The 14475-nt window shown below is 32.6% G+C and overlaps 1 protein-coding gene across 2 annotated transcripts in view; it reads left to right on the top strand.

Annotated features, from left to right (window-relative positions):
* Positions 1-3754: 3754 nt before the first annotated feature.
* Positions 3755-14475, top strand: part of LOC135783446 (phospholipid-transporting ATPase ABCA1-like) — a 165262-nt gene continuing 154541 nt past the window's right edge. For both annotated transcript variants that reach the window (XM_073811797.1, XM_065294172.2), the window contains exon 1: positions 3755-3893. The gene's annotated coding sequence lies outside the window, so the exon portion shown is untranslated. The remainder of the gene's footprint in view (positions 3894-14475) is intronic.

Raw genomic sequence — 14475 nt, 5'->3', positions numbered from 1 at the left:
GGGACAATTAAAATAGTAATCACAATATAACATTTCATTATAAGAAAATTAATATTCCTCTTCCTCATTTTCTTTTAATATTTCTTTAGAGAAAAACACTGGTCTCTGCACACCAATTATAAAGAGAGAGAGAGAGAGAGAGAGAGAGAGAGAGAGAGAGAGAGAGAGAGAGAGAGAAAGCAATCATATGATTCTTAACTATTTCAATCCAGATGTTGCACACACAGCATGTCTGTCAAGTTCGACATGCATCACTTGTTTGGTAAGTGATCATGACTTCTGAAAGTTGTGAAAGAAAAAATACTGAAAAAGTTTTGAAGACTAGATACAAATAACACAATCTTTTTTATTTGAATTTCAATGTAGCCCTGCAGAAAAGCATACTGTAGTGTGTTGTCTCAGAGTCTCTGTTGAGCAGTTCAGTAAAACTTCATTAATATTTGAATGGTTTTGTCTTCAGGACCCCCGTGATGGAGGCAAGAGAGAACTCTACAGTGTTAGATATTAACAGTTGTTATTTACTGTCGCTAGAAGCAATGTACTGTAGTAAATAATCAGAAGAGATTATTATGTAGACAATGTTAAAGACAAAACAGACAGTAGATCAACTGGTAGAGCATTGGGTTAACAAAGCAAAATGTATAACTTGAACTGTGCTGTAAAAGTATCTGCATGCATAAATAAGATGTATAAATGCTTTTGTTTAAGTTTTAAAATGAATGATTTGAAGTCCATTCAGGGTTGACACTGTGGGTCAAAGTATCAAAAGTTTCTGTGGAGCACGTCAAAGTCGCAGCCAGTCGAAAATACTTTAACTTTTCAGAATGCCACGTCTGAAAGAGGGAGGAAAGTGATGCGGTTGCGTTTTCCGTGCGATTTTAAACGCGACGTGAACCACCCCTTAATGCAGTAACTATCTTTGTAGCCTGCTGTTTACAAATTATTTCTATTTGTTTATTGAATAACTTTAAAATATTAAGTGGCATACAATCCAGCCTGATCTCATGGAAATCCGTACATAGTGAATTATACATGTAATAATTTAAAAGGAGACGTACGCACTTTTGCTTGTCTGATTGCTGCAGGTTTTTGGAAATATATGCCATTTCCAAGGCAAAAAAATTATTTTTTAAATATCTTTCAAAATATCCAAAAAAATTTCAAAAAATATATTTGCTGAAATATATTTTGGAATATGTTTACAAAAATATATTTTTCAGCTATATATTTTAAAGGCCATTTTTTTTGTATATTTTGAAATATATTTTAACTCTTATATTGTGTTCCGGGTCAATGTGACCCATTTTGATTTTTAAGCTGTCGGATAAACCAGTTAACCTGTGATTTTATTCTTGAAATTTTGTGACTTTTTCTCATTAATGGCCATGAACATGCATGCAAAGTTTGGACATCCTGATATGTTTTGAAGTGTACCAAAATAATTTTGTAACGATTTTGAGGTTCGAGGGTCAATTTGACCCGCATTTTGTTTTGTTCCAAAGCAACTATACAGACCTAAATTAAATATATATTTTTAGTATTTGTAGCCATATTTGGTGTTTAAAGACTTCCTCCGACTTCCTCCGACACAGAAAAGTAAATGTGAACTATCATTTCTATTTTCAATGTATATGAAATACTATGTAAAGCAGATGAATCGAATACAGGTGATGCCAGTTGTGCCCCACAAAACATGACACCAAAATAAGCACCATTTGTGTAAAATGCAAGAAGTCAGAAAACACATGCTTATATGCACATCATGTAAACAGTGATTTCTTGAATTTGTACAATGAGCCTCTAGAACAAAAGATGAGCCTGTATAGGAAAATAAACGCTTCATTTCATTTCATAGCAATATAAAATTGTTTATTTAGGATGTTTTGAACATAGGTATGTTAAAAAAAACATGTTGAATTAAAATGTAAAATGTTACAACAGTTTTTGTACAACATTTGATAAAACAAACATGTTAAAAATTGTGGTTAAATGCATTTTTTAAAATCATACTTTTTAATTTTAAGTGTTTGTAATGTTTGACAAATACTGATACTGATGACCATAATTTTCATAATGTGATATTTAAGGAATTGCAATGAATCCATCAAAATTGTCACAAAAATCGAACACAATACAAGGGTTAAAAGTAAATACATTTTAAAGCATTAAAATATATTTAGCCCTCCATATATTTCAATCCAAGAAAATATATTCACGTTGTATTTGAAATACAAACCTGTAAACATAACAGTTTTAAAATGGTTCAAATTAAATACATTTGTAACTTTTTTTTGCCATATGGGTCTTGCTGCTCGAAAAGGATTTAAACATTGACAGGTGCTCTTTTATATGTCTATGACAATAATTAGGCATTGTTTAAATGCAGAGATTTTAAACATTTTAACTGCGTACAATGTAAAAATCATTTGCGATTGACAGATTTCACATCTATACGTGCATTTTCTGTGCGCACGTTCATTTTTTGAATCACAAGATCAACTATGGTTGTACAAAATAATACGAATTAGCCACAACGTAAAATAGGTACGAATTGCAATGAGATTGTGTTGTAAAATGTATAGATATTTTATAAGAGTGTTTGTTCTGTATTAAACATAAAACAGATCATCTGTTTTTAAGGTTTATTTTGTTATATCAACAGAGACGCTGTAGACAAAGCATGATTCAGCAAAGAGAGACTAAACTACTTGAGCATTGTATGACTCTGAAGTTCCTCTAGATCAGCACTGCATTTGCAACGAAAGGTCATGATTTAATTACGAATGTAAATATAATTAGGGTTAAGGTTAACTTACTCCGAAACTTAATCCGCCAACATAAATTCCTTTGATAGATCCATAAACACCTTTGCTTTCTTCAACATTACATGACAGTTTTAAGCTCCTCCCCATGGCCTTGACCTTTGCCTGTGAACGAGTTTTGTATACAGTAGACATCCCTCCTGTAAGTGTAATGACTCTCTTATCACCACCTGTGTGTTCAGTAATCATTGTGACACATCACCACTGGAACTCTTCTTCTCATAATGTAGAAAAAAATATATAACAACAAACATCAGCTGCTATGTCTTCTATACGCGTGCTTTACATTACATTCCCAGATAAACACACAATCGGATAATACATTTTCACAGCTCAGAAGTGTGAAGTCAAGGGAAAATGATGTTTTCTCAGCTTATTTCCCTGATGCATTCAGTGTTTATTGATTTGTTTAATTTGCATTTTAGGGGTAAGAGAGTTTATATGAGCATTACATTGACAGCCTCACAATGTTAGAATCATCCTCAATCAGTATTTTTCACTAAAAACATCAACAGGCTTTCAAATACCTGTTAAGAAAAATGCACAAGACTTATTATAAAAGAATGCATGGTCTCTTTCTGTCTCTCAGGCCATTCAACTGCGAGGTTTGTCTTTATTATTGCTGCTGTAAAACCTATTTGATGTAAACCTGAGATTTCCTGTCCTCTGTCTTAGCTGATGATTAACTTATCATACATAAATCTGATTCATTTTATATTGCATAAATGTCACACACTCACTCACTCAGGATTGGTTTACAGAAGAGCATCTGGCCACGTGGGTGTTTTGTGTCTTGTGTAACAAACACCACCTCACCTGTATCCATAGAGATTGCACACAGCTTATTTGCCTACTTTATTGCTTGGGGAATGAGAGAGAGAGAGAGAGAGAGAGAGAGAGAGAGAGAGAGAGAGAGAGAGAGAGAGAGAGATAGAGATTAAACAGTAGAGAGAGTGAAAGAAAGAAAGATATAAGCAACCTCGTGTATCAGGTTGCTGGCTGTTGTTTGGATCGTATTGAAGATGAGCATGAAAAGTTGACAGTCCGACCGGCTCCAGTTTTAACACCGCGGTGAGTGTTTATTCTGATTAATCTACCTGATGTTTATCTCAATGCTGCACACTGAATAAACTCGTACACCTGTTACACACAGTTTTTACACTACAAATCATTTACATAAGCATCACAGAATAATGAAATTATTTGTTTTAGTATTTTATTTTTTGGAAAACAGAAACTAACAAGTGTTATTATTAAATCACTTCGCAAATTATTAATTTTTACTTGACAACATTTTCTGGTGCACTGTAAAAAAATGCAGAATTTTTGTCAAACCAACATACGTTTTTAAGTTAAAGTAACATATAGATATAAGTAAAACAATTTCAACTTGTTTTATAGGTTATGTCAACTATTAAGTCAAAACTTAAAATAGTAGGTTAAACTGACTTGCAAACACAAGTTATTTTAACTTCATGCTGCATTAACATCTAAAGTAAAATTATCAAAGTGTAATAATATAAACACTGTAAAAATTCAGCATTGATCTCAAATAAACATATATTTTTATTATAAACAATTTCAATTTCAAAAAACAAAATGTATTTTTAAATATATTTCAAAAAATGGCCCAAAATATATATTTGCTTAAATATATTTTGTAATATGTTTACAAAGATTTATTTTTCATTGATATATTTTTTGGCCATTTTTTTGGTATATTTTCAAATAAAAATAAAATTTTTTTTAAAGCTCTAAAATCCAAGGTAATATATTCACGTCGCAATGGAATTTTTTTAATTTATGTTATGAACATGTAAACAGTTTTAATAGGTTAAAATTAAATATATTTTAACTTCAAAAATATATGATACAAATATAGAACAAAACACTAAAGAAATAAAGTAAAAAATATACTTTATAAAATTAACTTATTTAGCATATATCTCAAATGTATTTAGGCAAAGAATAATTTTTTTGCATATTGATGAGGTGAAAAACAGTGACTGGATGAATAACATTTTTAAAAACAACTTAAATGTGCAAACACTGTTTCGTAAATCGGTGATAAAATACTGCTAACTGCATTTCAGTTCTTATAGATGCAAAACGTTACTTTATGTAGGGTTAAAAGTGAGGTTTAATAGATGATAAGTGCATTGTTAAAAGCCATTATAGTACATGTGAATCAAGCAAATGAGCCTTTGGACACTAACAACACTTGTGTTATAACATAAGATATAACAAAATACTAAAGAAATATGCTGGTTTAAAGAAAAGTAAAAAATATACTTTATAAAATTAACTTATTTAGCATATATTTCAAATATATTTTGACAAAGAATACATTTTTGCCATATGGGATGTAAAATTAGAAATGTATTTGCATAAAATATGATATATAAAGGTTAAAACTAAATGTGTAAAATTTAAAAATATATTCAATTAAGCATTACTTTCTACAAAATGTATTTAGCATAGATTTAAAATATATTTTGGCCAGAGAATATATATATATATATATATATATATATATATATATATATATATATATATATATATATATGTGTGTTTTTGACATATGGGATCACAAGTTAAAACCTAAAATAGGTTAAACAGACTTGCAAAACCAAGTTGTTTTAACTTTATGCTGCATTTGTTTTTTTACCGTGAGTAGTGTTTATTAAAGCAATAAGCCCCAAGAAACAGTGGGTTACCAGTCCATTTTATAACAGCTAAGTGGCGCAGTAATACTTATGTAATACGGTCTGAACTGTGGGTTTACCGGGGTATTTTATCATGGCTTAGAACGCATTTCAACCAATCAGAATGAAGAACCAGAAAGAGCCGTTTTATAATAAGTAATATCTTTTATGATTGAAGGTATGGAGAAAAAGTTGAATAAACAAATAAAAGATGTTATTTATAAATGCCCTCAGTGGGCCATCAAAGTGTCTTTAGTTTAAACAACAATCATGTGTTGATGTTTAATTACTTCTGATGTTATGTACTTATTGTCAGAATCCTGCCGGATCCTGTTGGTATTTAGATCTAGTTTAGCATGGCAGGGTTCTGACAGTACATATGTTCTATGTGGGAAATGTGTGGTTGTAGTATTGGTTTATTCTGACCACGCATTTCCCGGGTCTCGTCACTTTTTCCCCGATCCCTTACTCGTGATTATTTTCCAGGTGTATGTAATTTACTTTGTCCCTATTTATTGTCCTTGTGTTTGCTGTTCTTTGCACGTTCGTCTTGTCGCATCTTGTTGGTCTGCCTGTGAGTATTTAGTGGTTAAGTCTTAGTCGTTGCCTGTTTTATGTTTTTGAAAAGTTATTGTTTGATTTGTTAAGTTTAGTGTTAGTTCAGCGTCGTGTTTTCCCTTGTCTTGTTTTGCCCCCTCGTGGGTTTTGTTTTTCTGTTTTACCCTGTTTTGTCTAATAAATCCTTCGTTGTTAATGTCTGCATCTGGGTTCGTGTCTGAGTGTTCATAAAATCCTGACACTTATAAAATATATTAAAACTGATGTTTTACCAGTGGCTGCGTTGTGGGATGTTTTCAGAATACATTTATTTATTATGCAAAAGTATAAAAAGCACAGTTTTTATCTAACACAAGAGATGTGGGTGAAAGCAAGGTTAACAATAATAAGATCAACTTGGACTGACTGTTTATACTTTATCAATCTATTATTATTATTATTAAAAAAAGCAAGCACTGTTAAAGTGTTATTTTAAACCTATTATGGGTATATATTGAACCGAAATAAATTGACCCAATGCTGAGTTATTATTATAACCCATGGCTGCATAACAACAACCATGGGTCATTTTTAACCCAGCATGTGTTTTGTCCAATATTTTCCTATTAAGGGTCAAAAATAAGCCAGCCATTTTTAGAAGGAGCCAATTTGAAAGAAATATTTTTATTTCAGTTCACACTTAAAATGGTTTAAGGTATAGTTCGGCTAAAAATGAAAAATGACCCCATGATTTACTCACCCTCAAGCCATCCAAGTTGCACCTGCCCATCATTTTTCACATAAACACATTTTTAGTTATTTTAGTAAATGTCCTGACTCAACCCAGAGTTTTACATAAACTAAATCCTGGGTAATCTTGTATCATACTCTTCTTTCTTTAGTCTTGGTTAATAATTAATCCCGGGTATTAAGATTGAATGATTTCACACTATACCTGTATCATTGATCCAGGGGTTAATACTCTTATTATTATATTGATGAGGTCAAAAACAGTGATTGGATGAATAACATTTTTAAACCGAATTGTAATGAGGTCAGTAACATTGATGAATATAGTTGAGATGGGCATGTGACATGTTTATTTGCTTATCTGCCTTCAGATATGAGAGCGTGTGTACAGTGTTTATGTTTCATAATACAGTTTCATAAAGTGGTGTTAAAAGTACTGCTATTACAATTGTTATAGATGTGAAACGTGACTTTATGTTGGGTTAAAAGTGAGGTTTAATAGATGATAACCTAAGTGCATTGTTAAAAGCCCTTTATGGTACATTTGACTCAAGCAGATGAGCCTTTGGACACTAAAGTCACTTGTGTTATAACAAAATACTAAACTAATATGCGGGTTTGAAGAAAAGCCTACAGTAGTTACAAGTTTGTTAATCTATACATACTGTTTAAAACTGAATCAAAAATGTACATCAATGCTAAAAGATGAATGCCGTGTAGATGTGCGAATGACGTATGTACTGTGTAATGCTTGTTTATCAGCACGCCTGTGCTTCTTCACTTTGATGGATGTTTGCATCTTTTGCATGTGGCAATGCATTCAGTGAGATATTATGCAAAGATATGAAAGGATTAATTTAACCACAGGAGGTTTGAAAAATACAAACCGATAAATGTTTTCCTTTATTCTTCCTCTTGCGTTTATCACAGAACAGAAGACAGACTAAAGTTGCATCAGCCGTTCATAAGGGTTTAATATGAAAGTTATTCACACCCGGGGCTTCATTACTACTAGTTAGTTTGTACTTTACTGTAACTCTGTTGCATAACACGCGATTGAACATCACTGACCCGATAGCAGCAGTACGCATAAAACTGTGATGCTTTATAGCACAAGCTTATATTAATAACAATGTTAATGTACCAGAGGAGAACTGGCCACTGGAGTTTATGTTTGTTAGCCTTTGGCTTGCTCACCAATAGTTAGGCTCAAATTTAAAGTTTTGTACATTTTATAATTTGCAATATTTCAACATGGTCCAACCATAAAGTCACTTTACCCTTTTTTCTGACTAATTTTTTTGTCATACAATAGCTTATTTTTTTATATGTTTAGAATTGCCATGTGCAGGGTGCAATTTTCTGGGGGGATGCGTGGGATTTCCCCCTTTCTGGCCTCTGCTTAATTATTTTTATCCCCAGTGGGGATAAATTTATCCCCCCCCTCAAAGTGATCAGTGCTACTACTGTACACTAGTGGCAAGACGGATCACAAAACTTATCACGGATCGAAAAAACAACTTTTACTTTATTCTAATTTTGTCAAGAATTATAAAAAATTATCAATACGCTCATAATTTGTGCTAAAATAGTCTAAATGTTTAGTTTTAAAACCATTTAACCGTTTCTGCGCAAGTTCAGCAGACAGTTAGGTTTGGGTTTGTTCCGATCAGAGCTCATGAGCGGAGAGCGCATTTCCGGATATTAGAAATATTTTAATATTTACATTTAAATTAAATTTAAATATTTAATAATTTAAAAATAAAATGAAATTAATATTATAATGGATTTTTGTTAGGTCAGACAGTGATTACCAAATTTCTCTCGCATATTGCTCATCATAACCACTGAAAACAGTCAATTATTATGGATGGAAGTAAAAAGTTGTGGGTACAAAATGACTCATGACGAAATATTACGCATACCCACCATCGCCGAAATTGACGCCTATGAAAACACCCCCCCCCCTCAGTTTTTTTTACAAATTGCACCCTGGCCATGTGACACAGGTATATATTTGTAGCAAAAGCAAACAATACATCAATAAAATTTTACATTTTTCTTTTATGCCAAAGTTCATTAGGATATGAATTAAAGATCATGATCTATGAAGAAGATATTTAGTAAATGTCCTACTGTAATTATACAACATGATCTCATGAGAATTTGTGTATTTTTATGTAAACCACACCTACATTTACTTACATTTAAAACACCATGAAATTTATTATATATTGACATATTAAAGGGACTGAAACGTTAATTATTTACGCATTACCAGCTTTACAGACGTACAGATATTCCTATTCATACTTAGTAAAATTCTCATTTTATTGACGTTTTCAGCCGTACACTTAAAAAAATTATTCATTCAATTTACTCATTTTTTTTAAGTAAGTGGTTGCAATCAATTTATTTAAGCTACATTTAAACAAAGAAATTAGTACATTAAAATACAATAAAAAATGTTTGTTTAAATGTAGCTTAAATAAATTGATTGCAACCACTTACCTTAAAAAATTGAGTAAATTGAATGAATCATTTTTTTACAGAATTATTTATTTAAGATAGTTTCCTCCTACTGAAATGTTCATGACTTTCACAGAATCACACAATATTAAACAAGAATACACGTTAAAACCTTAAAATAAATAACATTTCTGTAATCATTTACCATTTAGTAATATTTAATGTTTGCCATGACACTCAAAAGGTGTTTTCTCCTATGCAATACACACCAATCACACCAAAACACAAAATAAATTCACAAAAGACGTTCATTTTATTCACTTGCTGTAAAATTCATACGATTGCGAGGAACAGATCCAAATCTAGCTCTTTATCCAGCTTTCTTGATCCCAGTTCTCATTAGCGACTGTAAATGGGAAATCTCACGTTTGTTATGAATGTGAATTTAAACATTGCGCCTCAAGATGCTTTACGACACATTGGTTTGCGGCAGTGATTTTAAACACTCATTGGTTCCTGTGTGCTACATCACAGCGCGACATTGTCGTCTTTCAGTCGATGTACTTCTGACAAAAAATGCACGCCTTGACAGAGAGAAGCTGGATTAACTTTCTGGTGTATTGATAATTTTTTTATTTGTATGTCGCCTACTTTATAAACTCCAGAAAGGGACCGCGACTGCAGCACACCAGCATTATTTCCTACACATTTCTGTCCGTTACGATGCATAATACGTTTTTTTTTTTTTTAAATGATAAAAGGGTTTGGGTTTAGGGAAGGTTTGGGTTAGGGTGGTATGGTTAAAGGAAATTATACAGCGATCTTTATGGTATGAAAGATTTGTAATTGTTGCAGCTGTAAAAACGTTAAAATATTACGATTAAATGCAAATACATCTACATTGTACACTTCAGCATCTATTTAAACATACAAAAATAGTTTGTATTTTGTTTTTGAAACTTACGTATTAATACTGGACTTCATTTGGGCAACTTTAAAGGTGATTTTCTAAATATTTAGATTTTTTATTTGCATCCTCAGATTCCAGATTTACAAATAGTTGTATCTCTTCCAAATATTGTCCTATCCTAACAAACCATACATCAGTGGAAAGTAGATTTTTGGTCCATGGTCACATACGATACCTGTCACATTTTATGCTAATTGGCTTAATATCTCAGAAAATGTTTATACCAATCTAATAAATATATCTGTGTTTTATTTACAATGTCAGATAAAAATGGTCCCACGGGCCAGTACCTTTTAAAAAGGTCCTAATATGTATAATTTGGTACCAATACGTACCTTTCAGGTATAACTCTTTAGGTCAATGTGTACTTATTGAAAGGGTAGCACCGCAGTGACAGCTAGGGACCATTTTTTTTCTGGTTGTGCAAATAGTGCCTTTGTTTCTGTACCTTGTGTTCCCTGTACTTGTTTAGTTCATTATCTTTTTAATTCATTTGTTAGCTGTCTCTAGTTGTTATTTATTAGTTAATCATGTTGTTCACCTGTTTCCAAATTTTGTTTACATTTATCGTTTATAATCTTTGGTTTACTAGATCATGCAAGTTAATTTGCTCATGGCTTTATATCAGCTGAGATTCAATCATAGACACAACATGCTGACATTGTGCCGTAACAGCGTGATGTTTTTTTTTATTGTAACAGCTTTCCAATCCTCACTAACTTAACAGCACCGTATAAAACACTAATTAAGAATTTACTGAGCCAAAAGTCGTAGTAAAAAGTTAGTTAATATTGAAACCCCAAACTAAAGTGTGACTGAAGTCTCTAAAGTTGATTGCCACTGTTGTTCTTGTAACATTTGGGAAAGCTTACAAATTTCCTGTTGCACATAAAACAATCATATAAAGTTATAAACAGTGAACTGAAGGCTCTTCTTTATTGGGCCCCTTTCAAAAACCAGATAAACTTTAGTTAATGAGAATTTGCAACTCTCTTAAATACATTTTATGCATGGCAGTAAACAAGGCAGTAAATACAGAAAGTCCAACTTTAGTGATGCAACGTAGAGTCAATCTGTGACATGAATTGAGAATCATCTCTTCAACATACAAAACTCAAAAATGTTCCAATTGACCTTTTGTACTCATGACATTACCGTGGTAAATGTCACAGATTGCTTACATCTAAAATGGTAATATCATATATGCTTATTTGCTTTTGAAAACATAATGACAGCAGTATTGAGAAACTGTAGCACTGAAAATGAGAGATGAAGAGGAGGAGGGGGGTTCATATTTATTACCAACACAAGAACTGTTTCATCCCCTGAAGCTTGTTCATTTCTAAACACTATTATCCATTTGATGTTTATTTTATGCTGCTTCTTAGCAAACAAATGCATTATGTAATCAAGTTTATAATTTCATACAGACAGAAAAAGTGAATAGTGGGGACTAGAGATTATATTAGATCTGTGAAAGCTATTGAGTTATTCAACATTTTCATACGAAGAGTGATCATCTTACATAATATAAGCTATATATCATACTGTCTGCAAGTCCGTTAACACTATGTATGGAAAAAGAGTAAATGCAAATTCATTTTAGTGAAGAAGCCAAAATAAAATGATGAAAAAATTGGCTATGCAGACAACTGCATTTATATGGGACTTGAAGATTTGTTAGGTTTCTCACAAGCGGTGATGTTCCCGCCTTTTATAGTTATTCAAAACGCCAATGCATATCTGTCTAAAGCTATACTGTTGTATCTCTTCTCGTGTCTGCTGAACCTGTAAATGTAACATGAGCTTTAATTTTCGCAGTTTTTCAGGCAAATGCTTTAGTCCAGTGGTTCTCAAACTGGGGTCCGGGGCCCCCAGGGGGGCCGCAAGACGGTGCCAGGGGGGCCCCAGTTTTATGACATTTTATAAAATACATTAATTTATCATAAATTTTGTGTAATTACACAAAAAAAATAAGTCTACTAACCAACATCACTACTTTGTATAATTTAATATGTTTTGTTTAATTAAAATGTTACATTTTAGAACTGTTTTTGTCATAAATTTTCTTTGGGGGGGGCTGCGAGGGAATGCACAGTATACAAGGGGGGCCACATGCAGAAAAAGTTTGAGAACCACTGCTTTAGTCGATTATATGAGTTACTTTGCACTTACTTCCACACATGATGTTTATCTTTCACAAGCGGAGACATGCGCACATGAACAAAACTTCGAGAAAGCCGGTTTAGGTGTTGCATGCAAAGCAAAATCGGGGTACTGAGCAAAAAGCTACTTGTGCCGATCAATTTTGTTTACGCCTTTTATGGGCTTTTTCCAATAAAAGAAAACATTTTATGCGTTTACATGACCCCACACGTTATCAGTTTATTAAGCATAATTGCCGTAAGACTGTGCAAACAACTGCCAGTAATAATGAATTTTTTACAAAAATTTTAACAGTGTAGATATTTAATGGACAACATGATCTCACAAAGTTCTGTGGGATAGTCACAGAATTTTTTGCTCATTTTCTGTGGCATTCTCACGGATCTCCGCATTTTTCCATGGCATTCTCACGGATTGGTTACTCAACTGCTTTTTCCTATTTTCAAACCATTGTCGCTTCGGTTTAAGGTTAGATTTGGTGTTTGCATTAGTATGTCACTTTAAGAATTGGTTTATAAAAAATTTTTCTGATTTATTCTTTTATATTTTCTAAATTGAAACAATTGTTGCATGGCATTGGGTTAGAGTTGGGTTTGGGAGGGATGTCATTTTATGTAAATCTAACCCAAACCGAAGCGACAATGTTAAGAAAATACGACAAAACAGTTGAGTAACCAATACGTGAGAATGCCACAGAAAAAAAAGTCCATGGCAAGGCCACAGAAAAATGCGGAGATCCGTGAGAATGCCACGGATAAATTTGCAAAAAAATTCTGTGACTATGCCACGGAAATTCGTGAGATACTTTTTTGCTGCCTAAAGATTAAGAAAACTGAAACTATATGAACATATTTTGGCAACACTTTACTTGAATGGAGTGTTCATAAGACTGACATGAAATTTTCATGACACATGTCATGAACATGACAGAGATTTTATGCACATTCATTTGTTCAATTATGTCATTATTAATGCAATGTTTGTATTGTCTTTTTATGACAACTTGATATAAACCAATACAACATAACTTGATAAATTATATTTGTACCACTGTAGTTGAGGTCAAGAAAAATATGTCAAGTTGTCATACTGTAGTAAAGACATCTCAAACAATGTTCTATTTGAGGTAAAAATGACATAATTGAGTGAATGACACTTAATGACAATAATTGTCATAAATTTCCGTAAAATTTTCTTCATGTTCATGGAACGAGTCATGTCATGATTATAAAGGTGTTATGTCACCCCTTCAAGTAAAGTGTAACCCATATTTTTTCTAAACATGCTATACAGAACATCACTTGACTTTGTGCTAAAACATATTGACAGTAAATTATTTCAACTGGTAAAGTGGACTGCAGGTGGTTGATAAAGGTTGATTAAGTACTACAATTAGTCTTTTCATTTGGCAACTGTACTATGGAGAAATCATTGCATACAATTTTGCATCGTTCTGTGCTCTTTAACACCCCAGATATTCAGTTTGGAGAGTTTCATATTCATTTGCAAAACACTTGAAACTCTGAAAATATTGCTGGCTTAAAGTGTATGCAAATACAGATCCCATTACAGCGTTCAATTTACTCTCTGCCCTTTGCTCTACAACACATTCAGACTGTATACCTTCAACTTATGTGTGCTCTAGTAGTTGACCCTTACAATTATGTAGCCTATATATGTGTGTGTGCATGTGTGTGTGTATGCGCAACCCCATTTCCCACAGAAATAAATTCTCTGGTGATGATGGAAAGGCAGACAGTGATTCATAAATAGGAAATTACTCCCTGCATATTTCATACAAGGTTCCTGTGCTGGTCATTTTTCCTGCGTGATGTTCAGGCTGATGCCTGATGAAATATTTACTGTAACTAGAGACAATTACGAGAGAGAGAGAGAGAGAGAGAGAGAGAGAGAGAGAGAGAGAGAGAGAGAGAGAGAGAGACTGAAGACTCTCCTTCTGGGTCACAAGCAAATGAGCATTCTTACTTTAGTAGGCAATCTATATTGTAAAGTTACAAAAATATATCTTGATCTTCTCCTGGACGTAGGGCAGTTT

This window comes from Paramisgurnus dabryanus, chromosome 2 (assembly GCF_030506205.2).
Source record: "Paramisgurnus dabryanus chromosome 2, PD_genome_1.1, whole genome shotgun sequence".
Classification (NCBI taxonomy): Eukaryota; Metazoa; Chordata; class Actinopteri; order Cypriniformes; family Cobitidae; genus Paramisgurnus; species Paramisgurnus dabryanus.
The sequence above is the reverse complement of the archived record's forward strand: the minus strand, read 5'-3'. Positions and strand labels throughout refer to the sequence as shown.